Source organism: Tenrec ecaudatus, chromosome 1, assembly GCF_050624435.1.
Source record: "Tenrec ecaudatus isolate mTenEca1 chromosome 1, mTenEca1.hap1, whole genome shotgun sequence".
Taxonomy (NCBI): domain Eukaryota; kingdom Metazoa; phylum Chordata; class Mammalia; order Afrosoricida; family Tenrecidae; genus Tenrec; species Tenrec ecaudatus.
The window spans coordinates 3109941-3126806 of NC_134530.1; the positions used below are offsets into that span (position 1 = coordinate 3109941).

The window sequence follows — 16866 nt, forward strand, 5'->3', positions numbered from 1 at the left end:
CCGCCCCAAGAAAAAGACACAAAAAACCTGCATACCCCTGCCATCAATTCAATTCCACTCAGATCTTCCTGGTTCCCGAGACTCACTGTTGAAGGCAGTAGACAGCCTCTTCTTTCTCCCACGAAGCGACTGGTGGGTCTGAACCACCGACTTTGTACTTAGCACCGCTCATAGCCCAGTAGGCCACCACTGCCGGGTGGACTCACGCCAGCAGCCTTTCGGTGAGCAGTCAAATATTACTGCACTCAGCGTTAGGGGAGCACTGTTTAATTTAGGGTCCCAGACCCCAGCAAATCCACATCCAGTGTTTCACTGGACCGCGGCAGCAGGCTGCAATGCTGCCTGGGGCCGGCAGGTGGCAGATCGTCACCACCCAGGCATTGCAGGGTTGACTCCCAGCCCGACGTCTACCCACCAGCTTCTTGAGAAAGGCTCTCAGAATTCCCAGCGGGAGCAGCGCCCCCAGATGCTCGCTTCGGGCTAGAGGAGGGTCCCCTTGTCGCGGGGGAAGCCCGTGGGCCCCAGGGATTCTTCCTGCTCCCGAGTAAAAGGGTGCAGGCAGTACGTTTGAGAGCAGTAAAGACCCCCAGTTCCTGGAGCTAGTGGTTCGAATCCACCCAGCGGCTCTGGAGCTGGTCCAGGAAGCCCCGGGGGCGGCTCCCCTCTGGGAGTTAAAATCCACTGGGGGGTGAAAGCGACAAGACGGCACCCAACGATACAGGAGGGAAGTGGGCTTCCTTTTCAGGGTTCGGAGGATCTCCTGAGGTTCTGCGACCCGCTTTCTTAAACTAGGAAGCAAGCTGCTAAAAACCAGCGGGGCAAGGGGGTGGGGGTGAAGGGTCGTAAATGAATGGATGGATTCTCGTGCTCATGAGTAATTCATATCGCTCACATGACAGCACTGCCCAGAGTCAGCCGTCCCTGCCGGAGCGAGCCAGCCCCCCAAATCTCAGCGGGGACCTTCCTTGCAGGTCCTCGTGGCTGTGCTCGCAGTGGGCTGGGCAGTCCCTCTGATGGTCAGCCAAACGCAGGTGCCAACGAGGCACTTGGCGAGGGACGCTGCTCTGCATCTCACTGAAGCCATCTCCAGCCTCCCTCCGGGGGTCTGGGTCTGCCTGTTCCCTCTTGAAGGAGGGCCTGTGCGCTGTTTTTAGGCACCTGTGACCTTTGCAGATGAGGCTGCATCTCCCTGGAGGAGTGGCATTGCTGGACGTATCGCAGAGGGCCCTGTTCAGGGAGGTGACGCTGGAGAACCACAGTGGGGCCAGTGGCATGGACTCAGCCGTCCACTTCCTCCGCATGTTTCGGTAGCATCTGCTGGGTGTCAGGAAAGGGCCTGGTGGCGTGGCCGTTAAGCACTGGTCTGCTAACCGAAAGGTCAGAGTTTCAACCCACCCACTGCTCCGTGGTAGAACTGCATGACTGTCTGCTGCCGAGATCCAGTCTCAGAAGCCCTCAGGGGCCGTTCTGCCCTGTTCTATAGGGTGGCTATGAGTCAGAACGCACTCGGCCGTAGCGGGTTGGGTTTCTTAGCATTGTGGTTGTGTTGGACTGCAAACCACAAGGCCAACAGTTCGAAACCACAAGCCACTACGAGAGAGAAAGGCGAGGCTTTCTGGTCCTGTAAAGCCTTGCAGTGTGGTAAACTCACAGGGACGGTTCCATCCGGTCCTAGAGTCGGAAGAGTCTTTATGGCAGTTAGCTTAGTGTTTGGAGAAATGTCTTGAGGTACCCTGGTGACACACTGGCTAAAGCACTTCACTATGAACCCACCAACTAACTCCCTAAGGGAGAGATGCGGCCAACTGTGCGGGTAAAGAAAGGACAGTCTTGGAAACAAGCCCACGGGGCCAGCTCTACCTGTCCCCTGGGGTCGATGCCCGTCAGAATCAACTCTGGCGGTGGCTGTGTGTGCATGTGTGTGTGGGGGGCACGTGTCAGGCAGGAGTCTTGGGCCATGAAGGCGTGGATTTGTTTTCAGGCACTAGTCAGCTCTTGGAGAAGGACATCTGGCGAGTCAAGTCCACGGTCAGCAGACAAGAGGACGGAATGGCAGGGGCTGCAGCACTGGGTTTCAACACGAAGGCTGTGCGGAGGGCACAGACTGGCCGGGGCTGCGTTTCCTTCTATTGTGCATTGGGTCACTGTGAGTCAGACTGACCGGAGGACCTCTAGCACCGAACTTCAAGGTCGATGGTTCCGACCCAGGAGATAGAACTGCGGAAGCAAGGCCGGAGAATCTACCTCTGAAAGAAGATAGCGGCTGAAACCCACGTGGAAGCGCATTTCTCCTCTGGCAGGTGTAGAGTCCATTGAGCGTCAGTGGACCGACGGTGCCCAGCCGGTGTCAGGAACTATGCCAGGCATTGGAGGGTCCTTTCTTTCTTTTGTCTTTTATCAATCACATGATAATTTCTAGTGATTCACAAGTGGATGATGTATGGTTAGAGACAGAAGTAGTTCACTTTTTTTCTAAAATCATCTTATTGGGGGCTCATACAACTCTTATCACAATCCATACATACATCAGTTGTGTCAAGCACATTTGTACATTTGTTTCCATCATTCTCAAAATGTTTTCTTTCTACTTGAACGCTTGATATCAGCTCCTCATTTTTACTCCTCCCTCCCTGCTTCCCCCTCCCTCATGAACCCTTGATAATTTATAAATTGTTATTTTGTCATATCTTACACTGTCCGACATCTGCCTTCACCCACTATTCTGTTGTCCATCCCCCAAGAAGTACGCTTTTACGGCACCTCACTAATACACATTTACCCAATTCAAGGCACAAAATAGTTGATGGGTCAGTCAGGGTGCAATGTAGTACCGATGAAGAACACTGCTTTCCCCCAGATCATGGATGCTTCCTCCCCCCAACTACCATGATCTGAATTCTACCTTGCAGGGCTGGATAGGGCAGAGGTTGTACACTGGTGCATATGGGGGCTGGAAGCACAGGGAATCCAGGGTGGATGATACCTTCAGGACCAGGGGTGTGAGGGGCGATGCTGGGAGAGTGGAGGGTGAGTGGGTTGGAAAGGGGGAACTGATTACAAGGATCCACATGTGACCTCCCTGGGAGACGGACGGCAGAGAAGGGGAGGAAGGGAGACTCCGGATAGGGCAAGATATGACAAAATAACAATCTATAAATTATCGAGGGCGCATGAGGGAAGGGGGAGTGGGGAGAGAGGGGGAAAAAAAGAGGACCTGACACAAAGGGCTTAAGTGGAGAGCAAATGCTTTGAGAATGATTGGGGCAGGGAATGTATGGATGTGCTTTATACAATTGATGTATGTATATGTATGGATTGTGATAAGTTCTATGAGTCCCTAATAAAATGTAAAAAAAGAAAAGAGAAAAAAATGATTAGGGCAAAGAATGTACAGATGTGCTTTATACGATTGACGTATGTATATGTATGGATTGTGATAAGAGTTGTATGAGCCCCTAATAAAATGTAAAAAAAAGATTGTAAAAACTCCTGTCCTACAGTTTGAAAATTACACCACATGGAGGGAGGGTGGGGTGGAAAGGGGAAACCGATTACTAGGATCTACATATCCCCTCCTCCCTGGGCGACCTACAACAGAAAAGTGGGTGAAGGGAGATGTCGGACAGGGCAAGATATGACAAAATAATAATTTGTAAATTATCAAGAGTTCATGAGGGAGGGGGCGTAGGGAAGGAGGGGAGAAAACGAGCTGATGTGGAGCGCAAATGTTTTGAGAATGGCAGGGCAATGAATGTAGAAATGTGCTTGACACAATGGATGAATGTGTGGGTTGTGATAAAGAGTTGTAGGAGCCCCCAATAAAACGATGTTTAAAAAGGAAGAAAAATCACAGCACACACATCGTTCCAGTGGCTGGGACAACGCGCTCACACACGGATCAAGTGTAAGGACGGCGCAGGGCCGGGCGGTGTTTCCTTCTGCTGTGCATAAGGTCTGCCGTGCCCAGTGGCACCCGACAGCAACAGCAACAACACACACATGCCTTCATAGATGATGGTTTTCCCTCCTTTTCCTAACCACTATTGGCACAGAAATGGGCACTGTTCCAGGTAGCAGGCCCCATTTTCAGAAACTCTGTGGAGCTGCTCTGGATGCTAGGTAATGAGTCCATCCGAAGGAAGCCCAGCAACTTCCTGAGGAAAGAGCATTGTCTGTATGCAGCAAAAATGCCTAGAGAGAAAAACTGAGTAGTGTGGTAGTTACATACTTTGGTGTCAACTTGAGACTATTGAGAGTGAAGGTGGGGAGTGTAGCCTGTCAAACAGGTCCCAGCTTGATGACCTCATTTGGAGGCACGATGGAGATAAATAGCTCATTGGTGGCCAGACTCACACTCTGTGAGACATTCCTGTTGACAAGCCACATGGAGCTATAGGAGGAGCCACGTGGAGACCCACACCAGTGCTGAGATGCTTCCACCGCCATTGGATCCACAAGACTTTCCACCCACTGGCCTGTGATCTTCCTGCATGTGATGTCATTGCATGTGTTTTGTGTTTGAAGAGGAATATATAGATTGGTGTCAGACATATGTGCTAATATCGAACTATGGACTTGATCTGGGCTGGTTTGGGATGTTTTCTCAATATACCATCACTCTCTCTCTCTTTTTTTTAAAACAATTTATTAGGGGCTCATACAACTCTTATCACAGTTCATACATATACATAAATCAATTGTATAAAGCACATCTGTACATTCTTTGCCCTAATCATTTTTTTCTCTTTTCTTTTTTTACATTTTATTAGGGACTCATAGAACTTATCACAATCCATACATATACATACATCAATTGTATAAAGCACATCCATACATTCCCTGCCCCAATCATTCTCAAAGCATTTGCTCTCCACTTAAGCCCTTTGCATCAGGTCCTCTTTTTTCTCCCCTCCCCCCTCCCCCCTCCCTCATGTGCCCTTGGTAATGTATAAATTGTTATTTTGTCATATCTTGCCCTATCTGGAGTCTCCCTTCCCCCCTTCTCTGCTGTCCCAGGGAAGAGGTCACATGTGGATCCTTGTAATCAGTTCCCCCTTTCCAACCCACTCACCCTCCACTCTCCCAGCATCGCCCCTCACACCCTTGGTCCTGAAGGTATCATCCACCCTGGATTCCCTGTGCCTCCAGCCCCCATATGCACCAGTGTTCAGCCTCTGCCCTATCCAGCCCTGCAAGGTAGAATTCAGATCATGGTAGTTGGGGGGAGGAAGCATCCAGGATCTGGGGGAAAGCTGTGTTCTTCATCAGTACCATCACTCTCTCTTACATAGATATGAGTGTCCTGGATTTATTTCTCTCATCAACCCAGACTAACACAAGTAGTCTTTTGGATTACTAGATCTCCAGACTAATTGATACTTAAGGAAATAGTTCAGATAAAATTGATCATTCAGCTAATGCTTTGATTATTCCAAAAACGAAGCCAAGTTCAGTACCATTGACTCAATTCCAGTCATAGTGACCCTAGGGAAACTGTCCCTGTGGGTTTGCAAGACTAAATTTTACCAGAGCAAAAAGCCGCATCGTTCTTCCCTGGAGTGGCTTGGAGCTTCTGACCTTGTGTTTAGCCTGGCCAACTGCCACCAGGGTTTTAGTTACTGTGACTTAAAGAGCTCTGACCACCTTTACTATCAAACTCAAAGTATCATTGATCTTGATTGATGTGGTTGAGAAGTTAGGAAGGTTGAGAAGTTAGAGATATTTTGGGGAACAACGCAAGCACGGCTGCCTTGGGGAACTCGGCCTGCTGATGTCATCCACAGAAGGAGTAGCCATCTTTCTTCCTTATGTGACAGTGGGAACTTCTGTGGGAGCGCGTGTCACCTTAGCTCAGGCACAAACGAACCCTCTCGCCCCTCTGAGGCCTACAGTTGGCGCTCTGCTTACGAGAAGATCCGTATTTCTTCATTGGCATGCCAACTTGGTCATGCCAAGTCAATTCTGAATCTCGTCAATCCCAAGTGTCACTACAACTGTCCCCATTGGATTTTCTTGGCTGTCATTTTTTACGGGAGCAGACTGCCAGGTGGTGTTAGGCCAGGTTGACTAGAGGAACAAATCCAATGACACTCGTCTATGTGCAAGAAAGGGCTTTATATCAAGAAGTAATTGTATATCAGGAAAACATCTCCACCCAGTCCAGATCAAGTCCATAAGCCTGATACTACTCCATAAGGGCTTGATCCAGGGCAATGTAACCGAGAGGAATTACTGAAACCCAAATGAAGGCTGAACATGTTAATGGGACAAGAGGAAAGTAAAAGGAAATAGAGGAAAGAACTAGGAAGCAAAGGGCATTTATAGAGGTCTAAACACAGGCATATACATATGTAAATATGTTTATATGTGATGAGGGAGAAATAGATCTATGTACATATAGTACCTCATCAGACTCACACAGCCACATGCAATGATGCAGAACACAGGAAGATCACAGGCTGGTGGGTGCAAAGTCGTGTGGATCCAATGGTGGTGGCTCTGGCAGCAACCAGGATCAGCCAGCAAGAAGGTGAAGGCAGAGAGAAATGGGGGAGGCGAGGTTCCCAGGGGTCTTCATGAGAAGGTCTCCTAGGAGACGGCCACTCCCACAAAGAGGCACCGTCAAGTCCGAAAATCCGATACCCATCAGGCTGTGACCTGATCGACAAGCTATACTCCACCCCTACACTTCAAGTCAACTCTACCAATCATCAAGTTGACATGAAGTCACGCAACTCTCCCGCACAGGTCTTTTCACAGGGCCACCCATGGCACTAAACCACCACCTTTGGGTTCACAACTGAGTGCCTCGTCCCTGCACTGCCAGGGCTCCTTTAGCGTGGTCAACGTGGCCATGGAGATAGTTGCAGTTGAGCGCTTCCCACTCATTGGTGCCCCTGTGTGTACAGAGAGGACCGTGGTAGATCTGTGACCTCTCAGAAGCAGATCACCAGGCCTTTTCTTCCAAGGCACCTCTCGGTGGGCTGGCACCACCAACCTTTCAGCGAGTCCTTGAGTGTTTCTGCTGCCTCTCCAGTGTAGACTTTTTTTTTCAGAAACATTGAAAAGCCAAAGTCATGTGTTTGTCAGCATTGACTAGAGAAACAAATTCATAGACACCCATATGTGTATAAGAAAGAGCTTTATCTAAAAGAGCAATTGTATATTAAGAAAACATCCCAGCCCTGTCCAGATCAAATCCGTAAGTCTGATATTAGCCCATAGGTCCGATACCACGAGGATGCCACCTTCTCAACATGATCGCTGAAGACAAAGCAGGTGCATAAGAAAATGTGGTGAAGAAAGCTGATGGTGCCCGACTAGCAAAAGATATAGCATCTGGGGTCTTAAAGGCTTGAAGATAAACAAGCGGCCATCTAGCTGAGAAGCAACAGAGCCCACACGGAAGAAGCACACCAGCCTGTGTGATGATGAGGTGTCAAAGAGATCAGGTATCAGGCATCAAAGAACAAAAACTCATATCACTGTGAATTAGGGGGAATACGGAGTGGGGACCCAAAACCCATCTGTAGGCAACTGGACATCCCCTTACAGAAGGGTTGCAGGGAGGAGATGAGCCAGTCAGGGTGCAGTGTAGCAACGATGAAACATACAACTTTCCTCTAGTTCTTTAATGCTTCCACCCCCACTATCATGACCCCAATTCTACCTTAAAAATCTGGCTAGACCCGAGGATGTACATGGGTACAGATAAGAGCTAGAAACACAGGGAATCCAGGACAGGTAAACCCCTCAGAACCAATATTGAGAGTAGCCATACCAGGAGGGGAAGGGGAAGGTGGAAGGAGAAAGGGGGAACCGATCACAATCTATAACCTCCTCCCAGGGCGATGGACAACAGAAAAGTGGGTGAAGGGAGACAGCAGTCAGTGTGGGACATGAAAAAATAATAGTAATTTATAAATTATCAAGGGTTAATGAGCGAAGGAAGGTGGGGGAGGGAGGAAGAAAATGAGAAACTGATACTAAGGGCTCAAGTAGAAAGAAAGTGTTTTGAAAATGAGGATGGCATCAAATGTACAAATGTGCTTGACGCGATGGATGGATGGATTGTGATAAGAATTGTACAAGCCCCCAATAAAATGATTTTTTAAATGATTTATTTTTGTTGTTGTAAATATACACACCATAACATACACCAAGTCAACAGTGTCTCCATCTACAATCCCGGACGTTGGTCACATTGTTTGAGTGGTGAGAACTTTTTCACCGTTAATTTCTGATTTGTTATGTTCCTTTTAACCTACGCTTACTGCTCCTGTGTTTCTTATCTAGTCTTTCCAATTGCTGCTGTCAGTTTGATCCCATATAGACAGACCTTAAGAGGCCCAGTGCTCAAGCAGACAATTCTTTACCAGTTCATTCAAACAGTTGCTGTTTTTAAGAAGAGTTAAGGGAATATTTTTTGACTGAAGAATTAAGTTGGGTTTTTTTTAAACCATTTTATCTGGGGCTCGTACAACTCTTATAACAATCCACACATCCATCCATTGTGTCAAGCACTTTTGTACATTTGTTGCCATCATCACTCAAAACATTTGCTTTCTGCTTGAGTGAAGGATTAAGTTTTAAAGATTATTTTAGGAGAATAATTTTGTGAGTTCATCCAGCCTCCATAACTCCAGAAAGCTTGGATTCTAGGATGCTCCACCCAGTTTATTTCAGGTTGGGACACCAGACTAGGAATCCAAGAGTCTGCTTATAATAATGTCAGTTTGGGGCAGGAAACATCTGGTGGTTTGAAAATTATCAAGTTCACCAAAGAACAATGTAGTCAATTTGAGGAAAACCAGAAGCCTCCTGGCAGCTTTTGAGACAAATGGTGAAAATCTACAGAGGGGCATTTACTCAGAAGAGAACTTCTGTATGGAATGAGTTTGGGAAAATGGTAATCTGAGCTCAAACCATGTTTTAGTTCAAGAATGTTCTAGAACACACAAGAATGCTCTTCTAGAACACATTTCTTTCTTTCTTTCTTTCTTTTTTTCAGGAGAAGGGGCCTTTTATTGGACTACTTGAGGGGGATGAAACGCGATGAGTGGGTGGCCCACGGGCCGGCCGTGCTTGACAGGCTTGTAAGTGATGGAGAACTCGCCCAGATAGTGGCCAATCATCTCCGGCTGCAAGAGGAGAGAAGGTCAGGTTGGAGAGCAGGGAGCAGGGCCTGGTGGAGGGGCGGGACGACCCAGGCGCACGGCTCACCTTGATCTCCACCTGGCTGAAGGTCTTCCCGTTGTACACGCCCACCATACTGCCCACCATCTCCGGGAGAATGATGATGTCGAAGGTGCATCTTCACCACCTTGGCTTCTCCATGGGCGGGGCCTCCTTCTTGGCTTTGCGCAGCCGCTTCAGGAGCGAGTGCTGCTTCCTCCGCAGGCCGCGGTTCAGGCGATGCCGCTGCCGAGCGCTGTACAGCTGCATCAGCTGCTCGTAGGACATGTCCCTCAGCTGGTCCAGATCCACGCCGCGATAGGTGAGCTTCCGGAAAGTTCGCTTCTTCGTCTGCTCCACCTCCGCCATCTCGTCGGTGCTATCTAGAACACATTTCTATAAACATGACCTACACATTGAAAATTTGGTCTCTGATTCCATCATAAATAGCCATCAAAAAGGGTATATACTGGAGGGAGGGGGAAAAAAAGAGGACCTGATGCAAAGGGCTTAAGTGGAGAGCAAATGCTTTGAGAATGATTGGGGCAGGGAATGTATGGATGTGCTTTATACAATTGATGTATGTATATGTATGGATTGTGGTAAGAGTTGTGTGAGTCCCTAATAAAATGTAAAATAAGAAAAAAAATTCCAGAAATGAAAAAAAAGGGTATATACTAATCAGGGAATCTATGAAAATAATGAACGTGGAAAAGCCCTCAGGCAAAGTGGTCCCTTTAGTCAACACAAGGAATCTCAAACAGAGAAGAAAACGTCTTTATATGCTGAGAGTGGGCCATGACCTCATCACAGCACAGCGCTTACTGTGCACTACAGACCTCACACTGTACAGAAACCCTGCAGGTGCTCCAGCGTGGCAGGGCATTTAACCTCAGGCACTCTCTCAGGGAACGTCAGAGAACCCGCCGCGGGGAGAAGCCATGCAACTGTCCGGAATGTGGGCGAGCCTTCACACACAGCTCAACCCTCACACGGCATCACCCTCATCTCTGGGGAGAAGCCATACATTGTCATGAATGTGGGAAAGTCTCCCGCCAGAGCACTTCCCTGGTTACCCCTCAGAAAAGACACACGAGTCCGAAAACCTTGAAGATATTGGACTGTGGGAAAGCTTTCCATCAGAGCAGCTACCTGATCGGATTTTAGAAATTACTTTGCTGTTGTTGGGCGCCATTGAGTCAGTTCGGACTCACAGCAACCCCGTGACAGAGTCGAACTGCCCCGTAGGGGACTATGTTTTTATGGAAAGAGCTCTAGTTATTCAGTGGTTAAAGTACTTGACTGCTAACAGAAAGGACTGAAAGTTGAACCCATCCGATACCCCGTGGGGCGGGCGAGGGAGGGAACGGCAATCTGTTTCTATAAAGATGAGCAAACTTGGAATTCCTGTGGGGGATTTTTACTCTATCCTGTTGGATATCTGTAAGTTGGAATCAACTCAATGGAAGTTGGCTTGGTTTATAAAAAATCTTTAAGAGGGCGCATTGCTGGATCTTATTCTCACCAAGCCACTGGGTGGGTTGCTACACCAACCTTTTGGTTGGTAGTCAAGTAAATTCTTTACTGTTGCACTATATGGTTCTTAGAATTGTTTACTGCTGTGCTCTAAACCAGTTTTTAGCATGTAGCACATGAGCATACTTGGGCTCTGCCTTTATAATGCATCTCTTGGAAATCAGTAGGCCAGATCTACCTGCTTGCGGGGTGGGGGGAGAGGGGGCGGGCGGGGCTGCAGAAGAAAGGCCTGGTGATTTGTTTCTATGGGAAAACCCTGTGAAATGCTTTTCTGAAACCTGTGGACTTGCCATGAGTTGGACTTGACCGCAAAGATTTGCTTTCTTGGCTTGTCCCACATTCTTGAAAGACAGCACTGAGAAAAATAAAAACTGAAACAACTAAAAAAAAAAGACAGCATTGAGGACTATCGTGAGAAGGAGTTTCTTATGAGGGAAGTTGCCATTGGGGATGTAGTAAGGTCCATCATCTTTTAAAAGATTGATATGTTGGATTTATAAGGTGGGGTATTGTAGAAGCAATGGGTATTCTGTTACAACCTTTTAACATTCTACATCTTTGTTTCGGTATTCGAACTCAGTTTTTCCACCATTGCTGGTCACTTAATTCGGCGTTAGTTTGCATCATTGGTAGCATTTGGGGAAAATAAAGGATGAGCAATAAGAGTAACTCTGTCAGTAAAATATATGGGTCACGGGACAACATCTGGGAAGAGCTGTGGGTAAACGATCGGGCCCTCGTCAGGGCTCTCTGATTACTTGTGCTTTCATATCTTCCTACATTTCATCCCGTGCCTCTGCGACCCTTTTCCACAATGAGTGGGAATCACCATTAGACATCGAAAGGAGCGTCGCATTTAATTGGTCAGTTGGGCATGACTGTGGCCAGGAAGATGGTCAGAATACAGCCGGTCTTGGGACACCGAGAGGCAGGGAAGCCTTTTGCAGACAGGGAAGAGTGCCAACCGTGAGACGAACCTGGCAGAGTAGAGATCAAGCATGCTTATGGCCATTCTCGCCATCATTGCGATTTATTGGGCGCTTACAGTATCCCAGGGAAATCGCTTCCCCAAAGACCAAAGACTCAGGGATGCAATGTCCACGTGTCAGTTAATTTCCTTATGAGCCTACCAGGGAAAGATTTAGAGATGAGTCCGAGAAACGGTTAAAGAAATGACACGATCAGATGTTGTTACACTGTTACATCTCTATGGTTGGCTGGTTGGTTTCTATCCACGCAATTACATAAAGCTAGGTGGAGAACTGGGCAACCTTTTCAGTGATAATGCTTTCTCCCTGTGTGTTTTCTCCTTAAGCATGATGTCACCCAGTGTTACAGCAGACTCTTCTTGTTCCTAGATTGTTAAAAGTTGCATATGGACTTACATGGTTTCAATGTTTTTGTCTTTATCACAAAGATAAAGATAAAGAGGGTACTATTAAAGGAACCAGAGGAGCCCTGGTGGCATAGTGGCCGCGCATTCGGCTGCTACTGGAAAGGTCGGCAGTTTGAAGCCACTAGCTGCTCAGAGGGAGAAAGAGGAGGCTTTCTGCTCGCATAAAAGTTATAATTTTGGAAAATCACAAGGGCAGTACTCTGCAAGCTTGCTCTGAGTCAACACCTCTCAAGCAGTGAGTATTGGGAAAACCAGTAATGAGCTGATTTTTTTTAAAGGCATGTTGTATTTAACTTGATCTCCACGTACCATGGTAAGAGCTATCACTTTGGGGATAACATGTTAAATAATGATCTCATACAGTTATAAAAATAGACCAAATTTTCAAGCCCACCCTACAGCATCATGGGGGAAGACCTGCCCTCTGTAAAGGTCAGCGCCAAGAGACCCTTATGGGATGTTATACTCTGCACACTGAGCCCCTTCACTTGGAATGACAGGACTGTGAGAGGTTTAAATTGAGTCTGAGTCTGAAATACGAACAGTAGACGACAGGATGTGCCCAGACTTGCGCAAATGTCAGCCTAATTGCAAAACATTCCGCTTCTGCACGCTTTTTTCTTTCTTTCTTTCTTTTTAAAACATCTTACTGGAGCTCATACAACTCTTATCACAATCCATACATACATCAATTGTATAAAGTACATCTGTACATTCTTTGTCCTAATCATTTTCAAAGCATTTGCTCTCCACTTAAGCCCTTTGCATCAAGTCCTCTTTTAACCCCCTCCCTTCCTGCTCCCCCCTCCCTCATGAGCCCTTGATAATTTATAGATTATTTTGTCATATCTTGCCCCATCCGGCGTCTCCCTTCACCCCCTTCTCTGTTGTCCGTCCCCCAGGGAGGAGGTCACATGTAGATCCTTGTAATCAGTTCCCTCTTTCCAAACCACTCACCCTCTACCCTCCCAGTATCGCCCCTCACCCCCTGGTCCTGAAAGTATCATCCGCCCTGGATTCCCTGTGCCTCCAGCTCCTATATGCACCAGTGTACAACCTCTGCTCTATCCAGACTTGTAAGGTCAAATTCGGATCATGGTAGTTGGGGGGGGGGGCTTTTTTCTTTCTTAAGAAAAACCACATGCTGGTACAAGCAGCTTAAAAAAAAAGTGCTAGTTCAAGAGAATGCAAAGTCCTGCTTTTTCTAAAAAGAAAAGGACACGTGTGTGTGTAACGTGTCCCGGTAGAAGCGGAGGGTCCACACTCGGTACCGGACAGTCTGGTGTGGTCCCTCAGCGCCGAGTCTGGGTTGAATCCACTAAACCTCTTTTAGCTGTGCTTGGTCTCTGCTCATTTTGTTTATTCAACAGCCTGCTTACAACATAGATGGCAACTAACAATAACAAGTCTAATATTTATGTGTGTTTCCTCATTTATCCTTCCAATAACCCAGCGAGTCAGTAGTTGTTTATATCTGCTCTGCATGCTACAGAGGAGAGAACAGACATAAATTGCCCATAAGTACACCACTACCAAGTAGGGGGATAAAGACATGAACACATGCATTCTGTACCAGGCCATGCCACAGAGGAAGCAGAGAAGGGAGGAGGTGGGGTATATTCCAAATTTATTTTAGAAGTCACTGAAGCCTGAATTGTCTTACTTCCCTGGAGATCATGAAGTTACCTCTCTGACCTCCTTTTACTTAAATGGGACCTGTTCACGCCACATTTGTTGCTTTCCTATAAAATTGTTCTTTGTTGCAATTGAAATAACCCTCGTTCATGGCTACGTCACATGTGTCAGAGTAGAGCCGTGCCCCGCAGAATTTTCAGTGACTAATTTTTCATAAGTAGATCGCTAGGGCACAAACCTCTCACTTTTCATTTATCAGCCAATGTGCTAGGCAGGGTTCTCTATATATATTGTATCTATATATTTACACAAAGAGAAGGAATGTAACAGCTAATTAGCCCAACTCACTTCCGTGGAACAGTTAATATACTGGACGTCCTTCAACTCACGTGGGCTGCTGAGTCCAAGGTCAAGGAAGCAGACAGCGGAGTCTTCCTTCGGGCAAGGCAAGCAGAGTCTGCCCACAGGCAGCAAGCAGCAGGGTGGGTCACCAACAGTCAGTAGCTCTGGAGCTTACAGAAGCTGGCCTGGATGTGATATCGAATGCAAGCAACGCAAGGCGACAGGATCCACTAGCCTCAAGCTCAAGCAATATATGCACCGGCTGCATGGCAAAGCTGGTCTTGAAGGAGCCTTAAGGACATGATCCACAGGTTGGCCTGGCCCACAGGTAGTGTAGCTCACAGGATGAGGCAGAGAACTAGCTACAGCAGCGGCACGCATGCTCTAGCACGCTCTGATCACCAGCATGGAACAAGAGAGAGAGGGGCAGGCCTTGCCAAGCCATTTATCTCTTTGCCCTCCAATCAAACTGCAACCCGACTCATCCTACATGTTCCTATTGGCCAGGTTAGCACGACAAACTATCGCAGCCAAGCATTGCAGATGTCTGTGCCACCTAGGGAATCTCAAGTTGTAAAGTATGGATAGTACAACAGCAATTTAATAAAATTCACACTCATGGCAGACAATATTACACTGTGTATCGTATATGGCTCAGTCTTCCGCTGTATGTTCTAGAGCAGCAAAGCCAGTGAAGCTTATGTATGTATGTCACGGAAAGGACTCGTGTGGTTGTGGAGAATGGCGATTCCCAAGTCCATGGGCCACATGAGACGATGGAGGCTTCACCTGACTCATATTGTTGCAGATGCTGATGAACCCAAATCAGCAGGGAAGACAGGTGAATGAAGGACTCAAGTATCAAGAAGCAGAGGTGTGAGAATGAAGAGCCTGACGCAGCAGCCAGAGTGAGAAAAATGTCAGTTTTGCTACAATGTCTGTATGTATTAGATGCAGATCACCCCCCCCCCCAGGAAAACTCCTTTAAAACTCGTATGCTGATCATGTGCGATCACACCATCAGGGTGATTACATCATATCACAACATGGAAGATAACTACATCATTCCATCACTCCCAAATTATACCATTACAAGACCTTTGAACCACTTAAGAATCATGATCCAGCCAACTAGACCCATAACTATAACCATCCCAGGTCCACCCATATGTATGGCATGGGAATAACCCATGCACCATTTGTGTTATTAGTCTGGGTACTTTAGAGAACCAAATCCACAGAAACTCATGTATAAGAGAGAGTTTTATATGAAGGTTAAGTGCACATCAAGAAAACATCCCAACCCAGTGCTGCCCAACCCCACAAGTCCAACATTAACCCATATGTCTGACACCAACCCACAAAATCCTCCTCCATCTCAGAAAACACACACAATGACGCTGACTGCAGGAGGAAAACCAAATCAATCAGTGTGTGAGCATCTCCACACCGGCAGGGGTCTCAACACGGCTGCTCCAGCACCCAGGGCTGCATCAGGGTAGGTCTATGCAGCTTCTCCTTGGGGATGTCTCGCAGCAAGTGAGCCTTGCCAGCTGAAGCAGGGAACTGGCTAAGGCAGCTGCACCCTGGTCCAACCTTTACAAAGCAAGAGACCTGAGAACTAGAAAGGAGAGGGTCACCGAGCCATTTATCTCTCCGCCCTTCAATTAACCCCACGTGTTTATGGGCCAGGTTGGCACAATAAACTACCTCACCATTCTTGCAATCTGTTCCTCTGAGCCCATTGTTGCAGCCACGATGTCAGTCCATCTCCTTGAGGATCTTCTTCTTTGTTGCCCCTTTACTTTACCAAGCGTGTTGTCCTTCTCCAGGGACTGGTCTCACATGACAACATGTCCAAAGTATGTCACCCTTGCCTCTAAGTATAGCAAGCTAATTTACCATGAAGAACTCCATCTTGTTTCAAACTGCCTTCAACTCCTGCTAGCAGTTACCCACCCTCTCTTCCCTCTCCCAACTTTCCCAACAAGACTGACTCTTCCGAGATTTCTCCACACCCTGCCTGTCCAATTAGCAAGAAATGTACACTATCTTGTAAGACCTTGAATTAGCACTTGCTGCTGTCCTGTTCCCCCAACCCTGTTACCCTGACAGACTGATAAGAATGTAACTAACAGCTGGAACATCCCTCCCCTTGAACCAGCCTCCTATTTTGAACTATAAAATGTCTGAAATTTATTTGTTCTGGCATCGAGAGGTTTCCAGGCACTAACCTGTTCTCAGCCCAGTTTTTAAATACGGGTTTTAATTATTAATCTAGTGGTGTGGTTGAACTTTTAAAAAAAATCATTTTATTAGGAGCTCTTATAGCTCTTTTAACCATCCATCCATCCATCCATTGTGTCAAGCACATTTGTACATATGTTGCCATCATCCTTTTCAAAACATTTCTTTCTACTTGAGCCTTTGATATCAGCTTCTCATTTTTTTCTTTTTTCAGCTTCTCATTTCCCCCCTCCCTCCCCCACTCTCCTGACCTCTTGAACCCTTGATAAATTATAAAGTATTATTTTCATATCTTACACAGTTTGCTGTCTCCATTTACCCATGTTTCTGTTGTTCATCACCCTGGTGGGGGAGTGGGTGGGTTATATGTCAATCATTGTGATCGGTGGAGGGCAGGGAGAAAGCATTAAAGAACTAGAGGAATGTTGTATGTCTCATTGATGCTATAGTGAACCTTGGCTGGCTTGTCCCTTCTTTGTGACCCTTCTGAGAAGGGATGTCCAATTGTCTACAGATGGGCTTTGGGTCTCCAATCT

At 47.1% G+C, this 16866-nt stretch overlaps 1 pseudogene; it reads right to left on the reverse strand.

The window, feature by feature from the left end:
- Window positions 1–9031: 9031 nt before the first annotated feature.
- On the reverse strand, window positions 9032–9543 carry LOC142430344 (small ribosomal subunit protein uS19-like; annotated as a pseudogene).
- Between the last annotated feature and the right edge of the window lie 7323 nt (window positions 9544–16866).